The sequence below is a fragment of the Eschrichtius robustus genome, chromosome 6, assembly GCF_028021215.1.
Source record: "Eschrichtius robustus isolate mEscRob2 chromosome 6, mEscRob2.pri, whole genome shotgun sequence".
Classification (NCBI taxonomy): Eukaryota; Metazoa; Chordata; class Mammalia; order Artiodactyla; family Eschrichtiidae; genus Eschrichtius; species Eschrichtius robustus.
Genome location: NC_090829.1, coordinates 13,437,814 through 13,459,658, shown reverse-complemented (window position 1 = coordinate 13,459,658; position 21,845 = coordinate 13,437,814). Strand labels below are relative to the sequence as shown.

At 39.5% G+C, this 21,845-nt stretch overlaps 1 protein-coding gene across 5 annotated transcripts in view; it reads left to right on the top strand.

The window, feature by feature from the left end:
• CPNE4 (copine 4) overlaps positions 1–21,845 on the top strand; it is a 578,612-nt gene that overhangs the window by 307,751 nt on the left and 249,016 nt on the right. The window contains exon 1 of one of the 5 annotated variants that reach the window (XM_068547305.1): positions 3,581–3,645. The exons of the other annotated variants lie outside the window; for them this stretch is intronic. The gene's annotated coding sequence lies outside the window, so the exon portion shown is untranslated. Of the gene's footprint in view, positions 1–3,580; positions 3,646–21,845 lie in introns of those variants that run through there. 5 annotated transcript variants of the gene reach the window in all.

Sequence of the window (21,845 nt, the reverse complement as noted above, 5' to 3'; positions counted from 1 at the left end):
TATAGGAGAAATAGCCATTCATCTCATTAAGAGATGCATTTTGAATTATAACTTTACCTCTAATAATTATCAAAATTTAGAGAATATTTCATTGTTTTGATCAATCCTATACTCATAACTGTAATGATAACTCAATCCAAATTAAAATCTTTAACAGCATTACAGAAAACTTTTTAAAAAGATTTACATTTATAGACATATTTTTGTCACAAAGAGGTATGAGAGACCAATGAATAAAACATTTTAAAGTATAAAATTATATTTCTTTGGGATAAAATTCTATGAGGAAAATAAAATGGAAATCCAGTTTGAAGGGAGAAAAGGAAGTTTATAAAATTTATTAATGAAGAGTTTGTCTAAGTATTTTTTCAATAGATAATAGCATTAAATCACTATGGCATCAAATTTCCACTCTTTAGAGTTCAAGCAGTTTTAAGATGGCAGAATTAAAATATGCTGAATGTTATATGCTATTAAAGCTGGGGATGAAATATTTCAGATGCCAGCTTAGAAGTGTTTAAATGGATTCACAGCTTTTCAGAATTCTTTCAGGGGGCATCTAAGCACAAAGCTAGAAGATGACTTTTAGAGTGTGTGATGGATCTTCTTATGGGCTCTTTAGGTTCCTCTTAGGCCAAGGACAAAAATCCTCATTCTAAATGGCCACTCTTGGGCCATTGAGCCCTGGGGTGTTGCAGTTTTAGTTCAGGATAATTTCAAAGTGACCATTGGGAGGATATAGATAGGTAGGTAGGTAGGTAGGTAGGTAGATAGATAGATGATAGATAGATGATAGATAGATAGATAGATAGATAGATAGATAGATAGATAGATAGATAGATGTACATAACGTAAAATTTACCATTTCAACTGTCTTCAAGTGTATGATTCTGTGACATTAAGTACATTCACACTTGTGTGCCCATCACCACCATGAAAATATGTATTTTTAAAAACCTCTAGCACCTCAAATATTTACCATCAGTGAGTTGTATTTTATTGGTGTTTGCTGAGAGAGAACTAGGCATGTGAAACATTGCACCTTATTTTCTGTATAATTCTGATTGAGAATTTTGTTTCCTCTGTGCTGCCATATAAGTCCCACGAGAAATACCTCCTAGCATTCAGGTCTTGGAAAGAATTTCATTTTAAAAATATTGTCAGTGGCTGGGCTCTTTATTTATCTGCATTTAAAAACCTGTGACGATTATGTATTCCTTATGTGGTAGAAATATGAAACAAGAAGAGAGTTTGGAGGTCTTTTACTGAGGGCAGTGAGCTGTATGCTCAGCTCTACATGACTAATGTGGTCCTCTGTGAAGCCCTGGGAGACACAGTCCAAGAGGGGGTCTGAAAGGATGTATTTCTAACCAGGATTTGCTCTATTATCTTTACATTAAGTTATATATCTGATTTGTCTGGGAAGTTCATTTTTTCATTCACTCATTCATATTCACTCATCAAACATTGATTGGACACCTGTTATATGCCAGGTCACCACCATGCTGGCACTGGGCTAGAGGTAAAATGTATAATAACCACCCTCAGAACAATACATGGTTTAAAGTGGGAAAGAGAATTATTCTAAATGTTACCAGTGGGGTTGGCGCTGTTGCTGGTGACACCTAACTGAGCCAGGAAGCAGAGTCAGAGAATGGGTTTCAGAAGGGATGATGCCATAGCTGAGCCTCAGAAGACAAGCAGGAATCAGCAAGGTGGAGAGAAGAAGGACAGAATTTCTAGCCAAACGTAGCAGCTGGTCTTCCCAACTAGCTCTCCCCAGACTCGGCCCATTCTTGACCTGCATTGGAGAGATTTGAAATTCTAAATTAGATTCCTAAGAAAGATGCCAATTAGAAGAAAGCATGGAGTGACTGGCAAACAAAGTTGGCTGTGTTGGGGTAGGGGGTATCTAGACAGGTACCACTTGGCCTGCAGAACAAAGAAGTACCCCTGGGGAGGGTGGGTGTTGGCTAAGCAGCTTAGTTAATTTTCAGATGTCCTGTGTTCTTAAAACTCTGTGACAGCAAGACATGGGCATTTATTGTTTTGTGAGCAGAGGGGTTAGCATAGCCTTTCACTGAAGGTCAAACCAACCCATGGAGGGGAAGTACAGAACTCCCACATCTGGCAAGAGTAGGAGAAACGACCTGGAAATGGCAAAAGCATGTCAGACATGAGTACAAGTTCATAGTGTACTGCTGGCTGCCTGCAGTGGGCGTGGGCATAGGAAACTAAGCTGGAAGAAAAGCAAGCATGGCTCTCCCTTATTCCCTCTCCTGTTTCTTGTCACCCAGTCTCCCCTTAAGGATTTGACAAGGGGAGGTGATTAGAAGGAGAATGGAATAGAGGAAGAAATGGACATGGGTTGGGTGTCTACTGTGTGCATCAAGCTTCAGCTCAGTATCACCTCCTTCTCTGAACTCCTGGACTAGAAAGATGAAAGACCCCTTTTTGTGCTCCTAGGGTGCCCTATTCAGAACTCCAACCTGATTTACTTTGGGTTTTTTTTTACATTTCTGTTGGATTATAATTGTTTTACAATGTCGTGTTAGTTTCTGCTGTACAACAAAGTGAATCAGCTATAAGTATACATATATCCCCATATTCCCTCCCGCTTGAGCCTCCCTCCCACCCTCCCCAACCCAGGTCATCACAAAGCACCGAGCTGTTCTCCCTGTGCTATACAGCAGCTTCCCACTAGCTATCTATTGTACACGTGGTAGTGTATATATGTCAGTGCTACTCCCTCAGTTTATCCCAGCCTCCCCTTCCCCCCATGTCCACAAGTCCATTCTCTACATCTGCGTCTCTATTCCTGCCTTGCCACTAGGTTCATCAGTACCATTTTTCTAGATTCCATATATATGTGTTAATATACAGTATTTGTTTTTCTCTTTCTGACTTAACTTCACTCTGTATGACAGACCAATTTACTTTATTCTATTGGGGAATTTTTTTTTCTTTCTGTACATGCCTCCTTCTCAAAATCATGATTTTCCCCAAAGCAAAGGTTATATATTCTGATATCATAGATTCCTTAGAAGGATTTGGCACATAGTAGATACTCAGTTTCTGAATTAAGTGAATTGCATCTCTTTAATGGCGTTTTATGTTCGATGCCTCATTGAATAATTGCAGAAAGCACTGGCTTAGTGTGGGCTGTGTACCAGGAAGGCTCTAACCCATATTCTTCTCCTAAAACCATGTAAAGTGGACACTCATTATCTCCCATTATATAGGCAGTTACCACATCTCATAAAGGTTAAATAACTTGGCCTGGTCCCACAGCTAGCAGGTAACAGAGCTGGGATTTGAACCAAGGCAGTCTGACTCCTGAGTTTGCACTTTGAACCATTATTCCCATCCTGTTCTTGCCACATTAATATTGGGTGGATATTTATAACCATGTAACCCAGTTTTGCAAAGAAGGTAAGTAAGTCTCAGAGAGTATAAGGGAGTTGCCCAAGACACACAGCTGGTAATTGGCTGGCCTGAGATTCAGATTCAAACATGTGCAACTCCAAAGCTCATGTCTATTACACTCCACAGCAATTTGCGCACTCTCAGAACTGGACAATCATCTCAAGTGTTTTGACTGAGGACGCTGAGAGAGTTAAGGTATCATTTCTTCAAGAATGTAGGGTGAGTAGCTGAAGATGGGTGGCTGGTGAAAGAGCAGAAGCAGACCGAACTTCCTCTGTTATTAGCTTCTTATTTAAAAGTGTATGTGTGTGCATGTGTGCATTTGGTTGAGTTCTCTGAAATGTGCACAGTGTAAAAATTTTGAAAACAGAGGAAAAAATGAATAAGAAATCATCATTATCATTCTACCTTCCTGGCATAATCATTGCTAATTTCTGTGCATCTAGTATGTATGTGTATGTGTATAAATAAATATATTTATAAGTGAATTTAGACTCACATTGTTGTCTGTGACTTTTTTCAGCTTAACATTATAACCTAAGCACTTTCTAATTTCATTAAATATTCTTCAATTATGTGCTTTTTAATAACTTCACAGTAAGTGGATAAACCATAATTTATTTAATCCTGATCCCTCTATTGTTGGATATTTATCAGTGTTTACATCTTAGACAATTTTACAGAAAATTCTTAAAAATAGAGTGGTTGGATCACAGACTTTTTATGCACATGGAGAAAATGTCCTCAACAAAGGTGGTATAAATTTATTTTTCCTCCAAATCTATATGTAAATCTCATCTCCCTAATCTTTGTCTACAGTATTATCTTTTCAAAATTTGTCAGTTGGATAGATGAAAAACTTTCTCTTCAGTTTTAAAATTACAATCGTTTGATTATTAAAGTGGCTAGATGCTTTCTATATATTCTTGGTCATTTGTTTTTCTTCTTTTTGGAAAAGTACTTTCATATCATTTGCTTTTTCCATTAAGATATTTTTAATATTCTAATCAACTTGTCTGAACTATTATTAAAAAGAAGACTTCATCTGTTACAGATATTTTCCAAATTGTTAATTTGTCTTTTTAAATAATTAATTAATTAATTAATTAATTTTTGGCTGTGTTGGGTCTTCGATGCTGTGTGTGGGCTTTCTCTAGTTGCAGAGAGCGGGCGCTACTCTTCGTTGTGGTGTGTGGACTTCTCATTGCGGTGGCTTCTCTTGTTACCGAGCACAGGCTCTAGGCGTGTGGGCTTCAGTAGTTGTGGTGTGTGGGCTCAGTAGTTGTGGCACACGGCTTAGTTGCTCTGTGGCATGTGGGATCTTCCCAGACCAGGGCTCGAATCCGTGTCCCCTGCATTGGCAGGCGGATTCTTAACCACTGCACCACCAGGGAAGTCCTGTTAATTTGTCTTTAAAATGTTTTTCTTTTTTTTACATATGGAAGTTTAAAAATTATATAAACAAACTCTGAATTTACTTTGTGGTGTCTTTGCTTCTAAAATTTGAATACCTCAAAATCAGAATCATATTTACCTATGTTTTCTTACACTTATGGTTTCAGTTTTTATAGTTAAGACTTTAATACATTTGCCATTCATTTTGGTACATGGTATGATGTAGGTGTTAATTAATCTTTTCTTTTTCTCAATTAAAGAATTGTTCAAAAGTGATCTACTGAGCAGTCCTTTCTCTGGTGGTCCTTGGTACAATCCTACCCTAGTTTTTTATTTAACAACATCCGCTCCCCTCTCATTATATAAAAGGGGGAGGCTATGTGTTGTGGGGTCTTCAGATGCATAATTCCCAGCTTCTGCCCTCCAAGAACTTGTAACTAAGTGGGGAAGTTCAAGCTGTTAAATTAACTCCTGCACAAGACAGAAGGAAGAATATGGGTGATCATTTTGGTCAAGGCCTCAAGGTTTTCTTTAGGATATTGGTGAAATCTCGGGTCTAGTTTCAATATCCCCTGTGGAAGATGCAGAGATTCACCACCCACACCTCCTTCAAGGAAGCTTCATGCCCAGTCGTGGGGAAGGATGGTCATCAGAGAACCTCCAACTGTCAAAGCCTTCAGGGTCACCTGGGTGCAGAAGAACACCTCATCCAAGGACATGCCCTTTCCAAGGCATCTGGTGCCTAAGAGAGGCTGGGTGTAAATGCCTCACTATGTGGGCCTAATGCAGGGAGATGCTGACAAGGAGTATTTGCTCCAAGGCTCCCCACGAGTTGGTCAAGACTTTATCAGCCCTGCATTGCTGTTCATCTTCTCCCTCTGCCAAATCTTGCTTCCTCCCTTTCCTCTCACAGGTATTAATCTCTAATAAACCTCTTGTACCCCCAAACCCACTTCAACATCTGCTTCTGGAGAACCTAACCTGAGATGTCCTCTCCTTCCCTCGAGTATTGCCCTGGACCAAGGGGGGCTAATCAACACTTCCAAGGCACCCACAGAAACTTAGTTCTGGAGATGCAGGAGAAACCTTACAAATGAATTCAGTGTGCCAGGAAATGAGTGCATCAGTTAGCAAGTAATATAAACTTAAAATGTGTGAAGATACAAAGAGAGAGGTAGAAGTTCGAGCTGGTAATAACTGATGTGTTCACAGAAGGTGTACAGGGAACCACCTGCCAATCAGAAGCTTGTGCTGGTGCTAAGTTCTTAGGATCTGATGAAAGAAGCATAGCATCATCACCTCATGTCCACAGAGAGGATATTCACTTTCCCTGCACAATACAAATACGATTTCTAAATGGGCACTGTGTGATAGCACTAACATTTACAGAGTATCCCATGTGCCAGGCAGTGCACTAGGCAATTTCTAAGGATAGTCTCACGTAATCTTCACATCGAACATTATTATCACCCTCATTTTCCTTAGAAAGTGTAAGTACCTGCCCAAAGTCATGCACATTTTAAGCGGTGGACTCAGTGCAGGAACCTGAGCAGCCTAAGCACTACTTTGTTGTAGGCATGTCAGCCACTAATGAGCTGTGTGATCTTCTTGGAAAGTTACTCTAACCTCAGTTTCTCCTTCTCTAAAATGGGCATAATGGTGTTTATCTCATAGAGTTGTTTGGGTGACTCAATGAGGTAATGCAGTATAAAGTCCCAGGCATTGTATGTCACAAAGTAAAAACTTTACACATGTCAGTTGTTACTATCAGTGTTGTTATCTTCTAGGTTTCTGACATGAATTTCCACATTGTCTGAAGGATGTTTTATTTTTGATAAGGGACTACATATGGGAAGACTTCTGGTCACCCTGGCAAACTGACCTGACATAGAAACACGAAGAAATGCTAGGCGAAATTACAGAAGTTTAAAATAAACACAGCTAAGCTTGAAAGTAAGACAAGGCAATCCCTGGTGGCAGAAATGAAGGGAAACAAAACCAGAGCATTTGGCACAATTGCTGGTGACCTGCTCATAAAGCTGTAGGACCTGACCATCAGCCCTAAGTCCTGGAAAGCTGGTGTTTAATCTCCCATATGTGCCCTGGGGCCTTGCACCTAAGCCCCTGTACAGACATGGGAATTACTCAGATTGGAGAATGGATAAAAGAAACCTGGAGAAGCATCAAGAAAGCTGGTCCTATACCTTAAGTCACAGATAGTAATAGAGTCACCTGGGAGTATTACCACAGTCCTGAATACGTAAAAACCCATCAGTGCATAAGGATTCTATACCTTGTGGCTCTCTTAGGGTCTTGGCAGATGCAAGCATAAAATCCAACACTTAAGGACAACTCTAAACCCAGAGAACCCAGACTCTCAAGGAACACAACTCCTGGGAAGATGAGCTCACAATAAAAATTACAAATCACATGCAAGGAAATAAACCACCATGAGAGAGAGTTGGCAGATGTAACAAACTGTCAATTCTGTACTCAAAGAACTGGAGATAATAGCGCAGTCTGAAAGAAACTTTAAAAGAAGTAGTTTAAAAATATGCAGGGAGCTAAAAGGAGAGAAGCAATAAGGCAAAAATAATAAGAGTGGAAACAAAAGCCCTGGAGACTGAAGGAGCTATGGGCAGGAGGACTGTGATAAATAGAGTAACTAGGGAGGCCTGGGGGTGGGGATGGTGAAAAGTAATCAGAGACATGAAGGAGGTGAGGGAGTTAGCCAAGCAGTATCAGAGAGAAGAATTTCTAGGTTGTGAGAACAAAGAAAGCCTTGGAGACAGAACTGCAGCTGGTATGTCTAAGGCCAGCAAAGAGGTGGGTAGACCTGGAAGGGAGTGTCTGAGGGGGAGAGTTAAGTTAGTTAATCTACCTGAGCCTCAGTTTACTCTACTGTAAAATGAGGAATATCTACTTCCCAGAGTTGGAAAGTTTAAATAACTTAAGCAAAGGAGCCGGGTTTATGGAACAAGGCCACTTTAGATCCTTTATATCCGCTATTTAATCCTCAAAGAAGCCTCTTATTATCTCCATTTTACACATGCAAGCACTCAGACTGCAAGAAAGCACAAATATGTGAGAGATACAACCAGGATTTAAACACAGGTCCTTTTGTCTCCAAAGCCCAAGCTCTTTACATTATCTTCATGTGGAATGGCCAAATGCAGTGATGGGTATAGAGTAGGTGATTAGTAATTATAGTTTCATGTTTTTATTACCCTGGACCAGATACATCAGTAATTAATTTCGTCTTAGTTTGGGTTCCCCACAAAATAAAGCCTAAGACAGAGATTCGAACATAGGTATTTTATTTGGGAAGAGATGCCAGGAAGCAGGCATGAAGGAATGGGGAGAAGGAGACAGGGAAGAAAGAAAAGACAATAAAGGCGCTTCTAGGATGGGCAGCTGGGGCCCACTCATACTAATGATTTTATGAGGAATTGTGTAGCATGCATCTCAGAATTGTCCCTCCAAAGGGTGGGAGGCTGGTTAAGGTCACCCTGGGGAGTGATAACTCACCACATCTCCAGACTTCCTTCAGGTGGGCCCGCACAGCTTCAGATAAAGTCCAGAGGCTTTACTCTTTCTTTCTAGAGAAAATGTCAGCAGTGCATGAAATACTAAGAGATCTACATTTCCATTCTTTATTCCCTACCAAGGAGACCTAGAATCTCTGGTTCCCAAGCTGCCAGCTCTTTCACAATATATCATATGCTCTTTTGAAACATCTTAAATCTAGTTGCCTAATTTCAAAAACCATGTATGGCCTTTTTGGAGTAAAATTAATCTTTTCAAAATAACTAGGAACCATGAACTGTGTGTGTGCGTGTATGTGTGTATTTTAACTAAATGAGATAAACCAAACTGAAATTATTCACATGTGTTCAAAGTGCATCAAATATTGGTAGGGTGTAGATTAAATTATTAAATGTTTCAATATAATTATAAAGTATTTGCAAAATATGACATGTTAGGGAACATTAAATCTGTTTGAAAAGAGATGAGACAGTAATAGTGTATGAAAATCTTTTGTGTTGGATGTCTCTTTTCACTAAGATATTATATTTTTATTTTGAATTTTAGAAACTGTTATCTTCAGAATTGACCAAATTGATACTTCCCTTTGCGTACTACAAAGTTTGGTCTCCTTGGTTTGATGTACTCATCTACTTACGATATTGAAGATGCTTAAGAGCATAATAAATAGGGTAATCAGAGGAGGCCTGATTACTGAAAGGGAGAAATGAAGAATTGCAGAAACAGTGTCTTTTTTTAACATCCTTATTGAACTATAATTGCTATAAAATGGTGTGTTAGTTTCTGCTGCATAACAAAGTGAATCAGCTATATGCATACTTATATCCCCATATCCCCTCCCTCTTGCATCTCCCTCCCACAGTCTCTATCCCGGAGAGAAACAGGGTATTTTTCAGTCATTTAACTATTTCAAAGTACTTCCATGTCAATTATCTCATATCCTCATTTATTCATTTACTCAGTCATTTAACAGACAGTAACTACTGACACCCTCTCTGTGCCAGGATCAGTGGCAGGCACTTGGAGGTAAAGATTCGAAAAAAGTCTCTGAAATTGCTTGTGGGAGGAGTCAAGATGGCGGAATAGGAGGACGTGGAATTCGTCACTCCTCACAAGTACATCAAGAATACATCTACAGAATCATCGACAGGAATACACTGGAATTCACCAAAAAATGATACCCCACATCCAAAGACAAAGGAGAAGCCAAAATGAGACAGTAGGAGGGGCGCAATCAGAGTAAAATCAAATCCCATAACTGGTGGGTGGGTGACTCACAGACTGGAGAACACTTATACCACAGAAGTGCACCCACTGGAGTGAAGGTTCTGAGCCCCACGTCAGGCTTCCCAACCTGGGGGTCTGGTAACGGGAGGAGGAATTCATAGAGAATCACACTTTGAAGCCTAGTGGGAATTGATTGCAGGACTTCACAGGACTGGGGGAAACAGAGACCCCACTCTTGGAGAGTGCACACAAAATAGTGTGCACATCGGGACCCAGGGGAAGGAGCAGTGACCCCGGAGGAGACTGAACCAGACCTACCTGCTAGTGTTGGAAGGTCTCCTGCAGAGGCAAGGGGTGGCTCTGTTTCACCGTGGGGACAAGGACACTGGCAGCAGAAGTTCTGGGAAGTACTCCTTGGTGTGAGCCCTCCCAGATTCTGTCATTAGCCCCACCAAAGAGCCCAGGTAGGCTCCAGTGTTGGGTTGACTCAGGCAAAACAACCAACAAGGAGGGAGCCCAGCCCCACCCATCAACAGTCAAGTGGATTAAAGTTTTACTGAGCTCTGACCATCACAGCAACAGCCAGCTCTACCCACCACCAGAGCCTCACATCAAGCCTCTTAGATAGCCTCAGCCACCAGAGAGCAAACAGCAGAAGCAAGAAAAACTATAATCCTGCAGCTTGTGGAACAAAAGCCACATTCACAGAAAGATAGACAAGATGAAAAGGCAGAGGGCTATATACCAGATGAAGGAACAAGATAAAACCCCAGAAAAACAACTAAATGAAGTGGACATAGGCAACCTTCCAGAAAAAGAATTCAGAATAATGATAGTGAAGATGATCCAGGACCTCGGAATAAGAATGGAGGCAAAGATTGAGTAGATGTAAGAAATGTTTAACAAAAACCTAGAAGAATTAAAGAACAAACAAACAAACAGAGATGAACAATACAATAACTGAAATGAAAACTACACTAGAAGGAATCAATAGCAGAATAACTGAGGCAGAAGAACGGATAAGTGACCTGGAAGACAGAATGGTGGAATTCACTGCTGCGGAACAGACTCAAGAAAAAAGAATGAAAAGAAATGAAGACAGCCTAAGAGACCTCTGGGACAACATGAAAGGCAACAACATTCGCATTATAGGGGTACCAGAAGGAGAAGAGAGAGAGAAAGGACAAGAGAAAATATTTGAAGAGATTATAGCCAAAAACTTCCATAACATGGGAAAAGAAATAGCCACCCAACTCCAGGAAATGCGGCGAGTCCCATACAGGATAAACCCAAGGAGAAACACACCGAGACACATAGTAATCAAATTGGCAAAAATTAAAGGCAAAGAAAAATTATTGAAAGCAGCAAGGGGAAAACGACAAATAACATACAAGGGAACTCCCATAAGGTTAACAGCTGATTTCTCAGCAGAAACACTACAAGCCAGAAGGGAGTGGCATGACATACTTAAAGTGATGAAAGGGAAGAACCTACAACCAAGATTACTCTACCCAGCAAGGATCTCATTTAGATTTGATGGAGAAATCAAAAGCTTTACAGACAAGCAAAAGCTAAGAGAATTCAGCACCACCAAACCAGCTCTACAACAAATGCTAAAGGAACTTCTCTAAGTGAGAAACACAAGAGAAGAAAATGACCTACAAAAACAAACCCAAAACAATTAAGAAAATGGTCATAGGAATATACATATCGATAATTACCTTAAACGTGAATGGATTAAATGCTCCAACCAAAAGACACAGGCTTGCTGAATGGATACAAAAACAAGATCCATATATATGCTGTCTACAAGAGACCCATTTCAAACCTAGGGACACATATAGACTGAAAGTGAGGGGATGGAAAAAGATATTCCATGCAAATGGAAATCAAAAGAAAGCTGGAGTAGCTATACTCATATCAGATAAAATAGACTTTAAAATAAAGAATGTTACAAGAGACAAGGAAGGACACTACATAATGATCAAGGGATCAATCCAAGAGGAAGATATAACAATTATAAATATATATGCACCCAACATAGGAGCACATCAATACATAAGGCAACTACTAACAGTTATAAAACAGGATATCGACAGTAACACAATAAAAATGGGGGACTTTAACACCTCACTTACACCAATGGACAGATCATCCAAAATGAAAATAAATAAGGAAACAGAAGCTTTAAATGACACAATAGACCAGATAGATTTAACTGATATTTATACAACATTCCATCCAAAAACTGCAGATTACACGTTCTTCTCAAGTGCGCATGGAACATTCTCCAGGATAGATCACATCTTGGGTCACAAATCAAGCCTCAGTAAATTTAAGAAAATTGAAATCATATCAAGCATCTTTTCTGACCACAATGCTATGAGATTAGAAATGAATTACAGGGAAAAAAAACGTAAAAAACACAAACACATGGAAGCTAAACAATACGTTACTAAATAACCAAGAGATCACTGAAGAAATCAAAGAGGAAATCAAAAAATACCTAGAGACAAATGACAATGAAAACACGATGACCCAAAACCTATGGGATGCAGCAAAAGCAGTTCTAAGAGGGAGGCTTATAGCTATACAAACCTACCTAAAGAAACAAGAAAAATCTCAAGTAAACAATATAACCTTACACCTAAAGGAACTAGAGAAAGAAGAACAAACAAAACCCAGAGTTAGCAGAAGGAAAGAAATCATAAAGATCAGAGCGGAAATAAATGAAATAGAAACAAAGAAAACGATAGCAAAGATCAATAAAACTAAAAGCTGGTTCTTTGAGAAGATAAACAAAATTGATAAACCGTTAGCCAGACTCATCAAGAAAAAGAGGGAGAGGACTCAAATAAATAAAATTAGAAATGAAAAAGGAGAAGTTACAACAGACACTGCAGAAATACAAAGCATACTAAGAGACTACTACAGGCAACTCTATGCCAATAAAATGGACAACCTGGAAGAAATGGACAAATTCTTAGAAAGGTATAACCTTCCAAGACTGAATCAGGAAGAAATAGAAAATATGAACAGACCGATCACAAGTAATGAAATTGAAACTGTGATGAAAAATCTTCCAACAAACAAAAGTCCAGGACCAGATGGCTTCACAGGTGAATTCTATCAAACATTTAGAGAAGAGTTAACACCCATCCTTCTCAAACTCTTCCAAAAAATTGCAGAGGAAGGAACACTCCCAAACTCATTCTATGAGGCCACCATCACCCTGACACCAAAAGCAGACAAAGATACTACAAAAAAAGAAAATTACAGACCAATATCACTGATGAATATTGATGCAAAAATCTTCAACAAAATACTAGCAAACAGAATCCAACAACACATTAAAAGGATCATACACCACGATCAAGTGGGATTTATCCCAGGGATGCAAGGATTCTTCAATATACTCAAATCAATCAATGTGATACACCATATTAACAAATTGAAGAAGAAAAACCATATGATCATCTCAATAGATGCAGAAAAAGCTTTTGACAAAATTCAACACCCATTTATGATAAAAACTCTACAGAAAGTGGGCATAGAGGGAACTTACCTCAACGTAATAAAGGCCATATACGACAAACCCACAGCAAACATCATTCTCAACGGTGAAAAACTGAAAGGATTTCCTCTAAGATCAGGAACGAGACAAGGATGTCCACTCTCACCACTATTATTCAACATAGTTTTGGAAGTCCTAGCCTCGGTAATCAGAGAAGAAAAAGAAATAAAAGGAATACAAATTGGAAAAGAAGAAGTAAAACTGTCACTGTTTGCAGACGACATGATACTATACATAGAGAATCCTAAAGATGCCAGCAGAAAACTACTAGAGCTAATCAATGAATTTGGTAAAGTTGCAGGATACAAAATTAATGCACAGAAATCTCTTGCATTCCTATACACTAATGATGAAAAATCTGAAAGAGAAATTATGGAAACACTCCCGTTTACCATTGCAACAAAAAGAATAAAATACCTAGGAATAAACCTACCTAGGGAGACAAAAGACCTGTATGCAGAAAACTATAAGACACTGATGAAAGAAATTAAAGGTGATACCAACAGATGCAGAGATATACCATGTTCTTGGATTGGAAGAATCAATATTGTGAAAATGACTATACTACCCAAAGCAATCTACAGTTTCAATGCAATCCCTATCAAATTACCAATGGCATTTTTCACAGAACTAGAACATATCATCTTAAAATTTGTATGGAGATACAAAAGACCCCGAATAGCCAAAGCAGTCTTGAGGGAAACAAACGGAGCTGTAGGAATCAGACTCCCTGACTTCAGACTATACTACAAAGCTACAGTAATCAAGACAATAAGGTACTGGCACAAAAACAGAAACATAGATCAATAGAACAAGATAGAAAGCCCAGAGATAAACCCACGCACCTATGGTCAACTAATCTATGACAAAGGAGGCAAAGATATTCAAAGGAGAAAAGACAGTCTCTTCAATAAGTGGTGCTGGGAAAACTGGACAGCTACATGTAAAAGAATGAAATTAGAACACTCCCTAACACCATACACAAAAATAAACTCAAAATGGATTCAAGACCTAAATGTAAGACCAGACACTATAAAACTCTTAGAGGAAAACATAGGAAGAACACTCTTTGACATAAATCACAGCAAGATCTTTTTTCATCCACCTCCTAGAGTAATGGAAATAAAAACAAAAATAAACAAATGGGACCTAATGAAACTTCAAAGCTTTTGCACAGCAAAGGAAACCATTAACAAGATGAAAAGACAACCCTCAGAATGGGAGAAAATATTTGCAAACGAATCAACGGAAAAAGGATTAATCTCCAAAATATATAAACAGCTCATTCAGCTCAATATTAAAGAAACAAACAACCCAATCCAAAAATGGGCAGAAAGCGGGCTTCCCTGGTGGTGCTGTGGTTAATAATCCGCCTGCCAATGCAGGGGACACAGGTTCGCTCCCTGGTTTGGGAAGATCCCACGTGCTGCAGAGCAACTAAGCCCGTGCACCACAACTAATGAGCCTACCTTCTGGAGCCCATGAGCCATAACTACTGAGCCCAAGTGCCACAACTACTGAAGCCCAAACGCCTAGAGTCCATGCTCCGCAACAAGAGAAGCCACTGCAGTGAGAAGCCTGTGCACCACAACGGAGAGTAGCCCCCGCTCACCGCAACTAGAGAAAGCCCACAGGCAGCAACAAAGATCCAACTCAGCCAAAAATAAATAAATAAATAAAATAAATTAAAAAAAAAAAGCGCAGAAGACCTAAATCGACATTTCTCCAAAGAAGACATACAGATGGCGAAGAAGCACACGGAAAGATTCTCAATATCACTAATTATTAGAGAAATGCAAATCAAAACTACAATGAGGTATCACCTCACACCAGTTAGAATGGGCATCATCAGAAAATCTACCAACAACAAATGCTGGAGAGGGTGTGGAGAAAAGGGAACCCTCTTGCACTGTTGGTGGGAATGTAAATTGATACAGCCACTATGGAGAACAGTATGGAGGTTCCTTAAAAAACTAAAAATAGATTTACCATATGATCCAGCAATCCCACTACTGGGTGTATACCCAGAGAAAACCATAATTCAAAAAGACACATGCACCCCAGTGTTCATTGCAGCACTATTTACAATAGCCAGGTCATCGAAGCAACCTAAATGCCCATCGACAGATGAATGGATAAAGAAGATGTCATACATATATACAGTGGAGTATTACTCAGCCATAAAAAGGAACGAAACTGGGTCATTTGTTGAGACGTGGATGGATCTAGAGACTGTCATACAGAGTGAAGTAAGTCAGAAAGAGAAAAACAAATATCGTATATTAACGCATGTATGTGGAACCTAGGAAAATGGTACAGATGAGCCGGTTTGCAGGGCAGAAGTTGAGACACAGATGTAGAGAAGAAACATATGGACACCAAGGGGGGAAAACTGTGGTGGGGTGGGGATGGTGGTGTGCTGAATTGGGCGATTGGGATTGACATGTATACACTGATGTGTATAAAAGTGATGACTAATAAGAACCTGCAGTATAAACAAACAAACAAAAAAAGAATACATCTAGAAATGGAATAGTTCTCCTAGAGCACCTCCTGAACATTAGCAGAAGACTTCAGACACCTAAAAGGACAATAAAAATCCTCTCACAACCGGGTAGGACAACAGAAAGAAGAAAAAAAGAAAAGAGGAATCAAAAAATGGACCAGCAACACTGGCAGGAAGCTGAAGGTGAGCGGAGGTCCCTGCACTCAGAGAAACTCCCTCACAAGAGGGAAATCAACTGGGACAGAAAAGGACCTTTGGGGAATCAAAGGAGAATGCAGCAGATGGTCTGTGGAAGACAAGACAATGTAAGAACTGTTTGCATGGTCAAAATCACAGCCCTGTGCATTCCAGCCTGAGTTGTGAGTCGCCTGTTGCAAAGGGAGGTTGGGTGATGGAAAGTGGGGTTTGGAGCACGAACCCAGGGAGAGGACAACTGTTGGCTGTGAAAAGACAGCCTGAAGGGACAGGAGTAAGGAGCTCCACAATCAGGAAGGTCTACAGAAAAAGCCATAAGAAGCAAGGTGTCATTGTTGAGTGGTGTGCAAGGGGTGGAGCCGCCATTAGAACCCCTTTCCCCGACCGCCAGCTTCTTCAGCCTCTGCAGGCACTGGGAGGGGCTCCCATCTGAGTGGGCCCACCTGCCCCTTGGGCTGGGGTCTCCTCTGCTCACGTGAGCTCTGGGGTACCGCCCACCCAAAAGCCTCCTTGAGAATCACCCCTGGGTGCCCCTGACTGGGACAAGAGCCCACTGATGCTGGCAGGGGCTGAGTGCTAAAACGTGAGGTTGGGAGAACGGATCAGGGGAGACAAGCACTGTTGGCTGTGCAGATACAGCAGAGGGGATGGGAGTGAGGAGATGCATGGCCGGGAATACCCTTAGAGGAAGTGTGGTCTGCCTGGAAAGCAAGGCACCATTGTTGAGAGGCATGCAGGGGGTGGGGCCGCCACTGTCCCCACATGCCAACTCCTGCCCCTGTGGGCACTGGGAGGGATGACCACCAGAGCAAGTGCATCACAGTCCATTCCAACTGTGCGCTGGTCCCGCCACCACAGGCAACTTGCACACACCACAGTTGTGGCCACCCTACCACCCCTCGGCCTGTATGAGTAAGTGTGCCCCAAGCAGCTGCTGCTTTCACTCCCTCTTGCCTGGGCAAGGAACAGACGCCTGAGGGTGATGCGCACACACAGATGGGGTCAAAACCAAAGCTGAGCCCCAGGGACAGTGCGACTATGGAAGAGGAATGGAAATCTTTCCTTGCAGCTGCATAAGCTGTGGATTAAATCCCCAAGATCAGCTTGGTAAACCCTGCATCTGTGGAATAACTGAATAGGCAATAAATGTTCCCATAATTGAGACCAGTCTAGACTTTGCAGCAGTTGACTTTGGGGGCAAGTGTGTACAGGAGTTGGGCCAGGTCAGAGTCTGAGCTGCTCCCACAGTGCCCACAGCAGGTCCAGAGACCTATCTAGAGGTATTGGAGGGCCTCTGAGGAGTCAGGGATTGGCTCTGGCTCACTGTGGGGGCAAGGACACTGACAAAGGAGACCACAGGAAAATATTCTTATTACTGTTGGTCTTTCTTTGTTTGTTTCATTTTGTTCCGTTGTTGGTGTTGTTGCTTTTATTTTTTTATCTTTTATTTTTAAGTTTAATTTTAATTTTTTAATTTTTTTAAAATATATTTTTTATCTTTCTATTTTTACTTTACATTTTTGTTGTTTTGTGGTTTTTTCTGTTTTTGTTCTTTGTTTTTTATTTTCTTTTTTGTGTTTTTTTGTGTATATTTTATGTTTTCTTTGCATTTTTGTTGTTTGCTTTCTGTTTTTGTTTTATTTTTCATTTTTTTTTGTTTCTGTTAGTTTGGTCCTTATTGACTGTTCTTATTTTTTAAATTCTTTTGTTTATTTGTTCTCTTGTTTTATTTTTTTTCTTTTTTCTGTGTGTGTGTGTTGTGTTGTTGCTGCTGTTTGTTTGCTATGGTTTTTACTATTTGTCTTGGGTTTTGTTTGTCTGTTTCTTTTCTTTCTTTATTCTCTGGTACACTGTGCGACTTGTGAGCACTTGGTTCCCTGGCCAGGGTCAGGCCTGGGCCTCCAGGGTGGGCGTGCCAAGTCCAGGATGCTGGTTCACCAGAGAATTCCCTGGCCCAGGGAATATTAATTGGCATGCGTGCTCCTGGAGGCATCCATATCACCAAGACCAGGCCCCACACAACTGCCTGCAGGCCCCAGTGCTGGGCACCTCATGCCAAACTAGCAGCAAGACAGGAACACAGCCCCACCCATCAGCCGACAGGCTGCCTGGAATCATACTAAGCTCACAGACACCCCAAAACACACCACCTGACATGGCCCCACCCTTCAGAGGGAAAAGACTCAACTTCACCCACCAGAGTGCAGGCACCAGTCCCTCCCACTAGGAAGCCTGCACAAGCCCCTGGACCAACCTCATTCACCAGGGGGCAGATAACGGAAGCAAGAGGAACTACGACCCTGCAGCCTGCAGAAAGGAGAGCATAAACACAATAGGATAGAAAAAATGAGACAACAGAGAAATATGTTGCAGAAAAAGGTAAAATGCCACAAGAGCAAATACATGAAGAGGAAATAGACAAGCTACCTCACAAAGAATTCAGAATAATGATAATAAAGATGATCCAAGATCTCAGAAATATAATGAAGGCAGGGATTGAGAAGATACAAGAAATATTTAACAAGGACCTAGAAGAGCTAAAGAACAAACAATCAGTAAGGACCAACACAATAACCAAAATGAAAAATACACTAGAAGGAATCAATAGCAGAAAAACTGAGGCAGAAGAATGGATAAGTGACCTGGAAGATAGGCTGTTGGACATAAAGATAAAAGAATGAAAAGATATGAGGATGGTCTCATAGACCTCTGGGACAACATTAAATGCACCAACATTCAAATTATAGGGGTCCCAGAAGAAGAAGAGAAAGGGAAAGGGCTTGAGAAAATATTTGAAGAGATTATAGTTGAAAGCTTCCCTAACAAGGGAAAAGAAATAGTCAACCAAGTCCAGGAAGCACAGAGAGTCCCATACAGAATAAACCCAAGGAGAAACATGCCAAGACACATATTAATCAAACTAACAAAAAGTAAATACATAGAAAACATATTAAAAGCAGCAAGGGAAAAGCAACAAATAACGTACAAGGGAACTCTCATAAGGTTATCAGCTGATTCTTCAGTAGAAACTCTGAGGCCAGAAGAGAGTGGCAGGACATATTTAAGGTGATTAAAGGGAAAACCGTACAAACAAGATTACTCTACCCAGCAAGGATCTCATTCAGATTCAATGCAGAAATCGAAAGCTTTACAGACAAGCAAAATCTAAGAGAATTCAGCACCACCGAAACAGCTTTACAACAAATGCTAAAGGAAATTTTCTAGGCATGAAACACAAGAGAAGGAAAAGACCTACAAGAACAAACCCAAAACAACTAAGAAAATGGTAATAGGAACATACATATCAATAATTACCTTAAATATAAATGGATTAAATGCTCCAACCAAAAGACACAGACTAGCTGAATGGATACAAAAAGAAGACCCATATATATGCTGTCTACAAGAGACCCACTTCAGACCTAGAGAAACATACAGATTGAAATTGAGGGGATGGAAAAAGATATTCCATGCAAATGGAAATCCAAAGAAAGCTGGAGTAGCAATACTCATATCAGACAAGATAGAGTTTAAAATGAAGACTATTACAAGAGAAAGGAAGGACACTACATAATGATCAAGGGATCAATCCAAGAAGAAGATATAACAATTATAAATATTTATGCACCCAACATAGGAGCACCTTAATACATAAGGCAAATGTTAGCAGCCATAAAAGGGGAAATCGACAGTGACATTATAATAGTGGGGGACTTTTAACAACTCACTTTCACCAATGAACAGATCATCCAGACAGAAAATAAATAAGGAAACACAAGCTTAAAATGACACCATAGACCAAATAGACTTATTTGATATTTATAGGACATTCCACCCAAAAGCGGCAGAATACATTTTTCTCCAGTGCTCACGGAACATTCTCCAGGATGGATCACATCTTGTATCACAAATCAAGCCTGGGTAAATTTAAGAAAATTAAAATCGTATCACACATTTTTTCCAACCACAACGTTATGAGATTAGAAATCAATTACAGGAAAGAAAACTGTAAAAAATACAAACACATGAAGGCTAAACAATATGCTACTCAAAAACCATGAGATCACTGAAGAAATTAAAGAGGAAATAAAAAAATACCTACAAACAAATGACAACAAAAACATGATGACCCAAACCTTTGGGATTCAGCAAAAGCAGTTCTGAGATGGAAGTTTATAGCAATACAATCTGACCTCAAGAAACAAGAAATATCTCAAATAAACAACCTAACCTTACACCTAAAGTAACTAGAGAAAGAAGAACAAACAAAACTCAAATTTAGTAGAAGGAAAGAAATCATAAAGATCAGAGCAGGAATAAATGAAATAGAAATGAAGAAAACAATAGCAAAGATCAATGAAACTAAAATCTGGTTCTCTGAGAAGGTAAATAAAATTGATAAACCTTTAGCCAGACTCATCAAGAAAAAAAGGGAGAGGACTCAATAAAATTAGAAATGAAAGAGGAGAAGTTACAACTGACACCACAGAAATACAAAGGATCATAAGAGACTACTACAAGCAACTGTATGCCAATAAAATGGACAACCACGAAGAAATGGACAATATCTTAGAAAAGTACAACCTTCCAAGACTGAACCAGGAAGAAATGGAATATTATTTGTGATTTTATATATGAATAATAATGAAATTGAAATAATAATGAATTTGAAACTGTGAAATAATGAAATAATGAATGATGAAAATAATGAATGAAATAATGAATTTAAAACACAAATAATGAAATTGAAACTGTGATTAAAAATCTTCCAACCAAGAAAAGTCCAGGACCAGATGGTTTCACAGGCAAATTCTATCAAACATTTAGAGAAGCGCTAACACCCATCCTTCTCAAACTCTTCCAAAAAAATGCAGAGTGTGGAAAACTTCCAAACTCATTCTACGAGGCCACCATCACCCTGATACCAAAACCAGACAAAGATATCACAAAAAAGAAAATTACAGGCCAATATCACTGATGAACATAGACACAAAAATCCTCAACAAAATACTAACAAACTGAATCCAACAACACATTAAAAGGATCATACACCATGATTAAGTGGGATTTATCCCAGGGATGCAAGGATTCTTCAATATCCACAAATCAATATGATACACCATATTAACAAATTGAAGAATAAAACTCATATGATCATCTCAATAGGTGCAGAAAATGCTTTCGACAAAATAGATGCAGAAAAAGCTTTCAACAAAATTCAACACCCATTTATTCAACACTCTCCAGAAAGTGGACATAGAGAGAACCTACTTCAACATAATAAAGGCCATATATGACAAATCCACAGCAAACATTATTCTCAATGCTGAAAAACTGAAAGCATTTCCTCTAAGATCAGGAACAAGACAAGGTTGCCCACTCTCGCCACTACTATTAAACATAGTTTTGGAAGTCCTAGCCACAGCAGTCAGAGAAGAAAAAGAAATAAAAGGAATCCAAATTGGAAAAGAAGAAGTAAAACTGTCACTGTTTGCAGATGACATGATACTATACATAGAAGGCCATAAAGATGTTACCAGAAAACTACTAGAGCAAATCAGTGAATTTAGGAAAGTTGCAGGATACAAAATTAATACACAGAAATCTCTTGCATTCCTATACACTAACAACGAAAGATCAGAAAGAGAAATTAAAGAAACAATCGTATTTATCATTGCAAGAAAAAACATAAAATGTCTAGGAATAAACCTACCTAAGGAGGCAAAAGACCTGTATGAAGAAACCTATAATATACTGATGAAAGACATCAAAGACGATACAAACAGATGGAAAGATGTACCATGTCCTTGGATTGGAAGAATCAATATTGTGAAAATGACTATACTACCCAAAGCAATCTACAGATTCAGTGCAATCCCTATCAGATTACCAATGGCATTTTTTCACAGAATTAGAACAAAAAAATTTACAATTTATATGGAAACACAAAAGACCCCAAATAGCCAAAGCAATCTT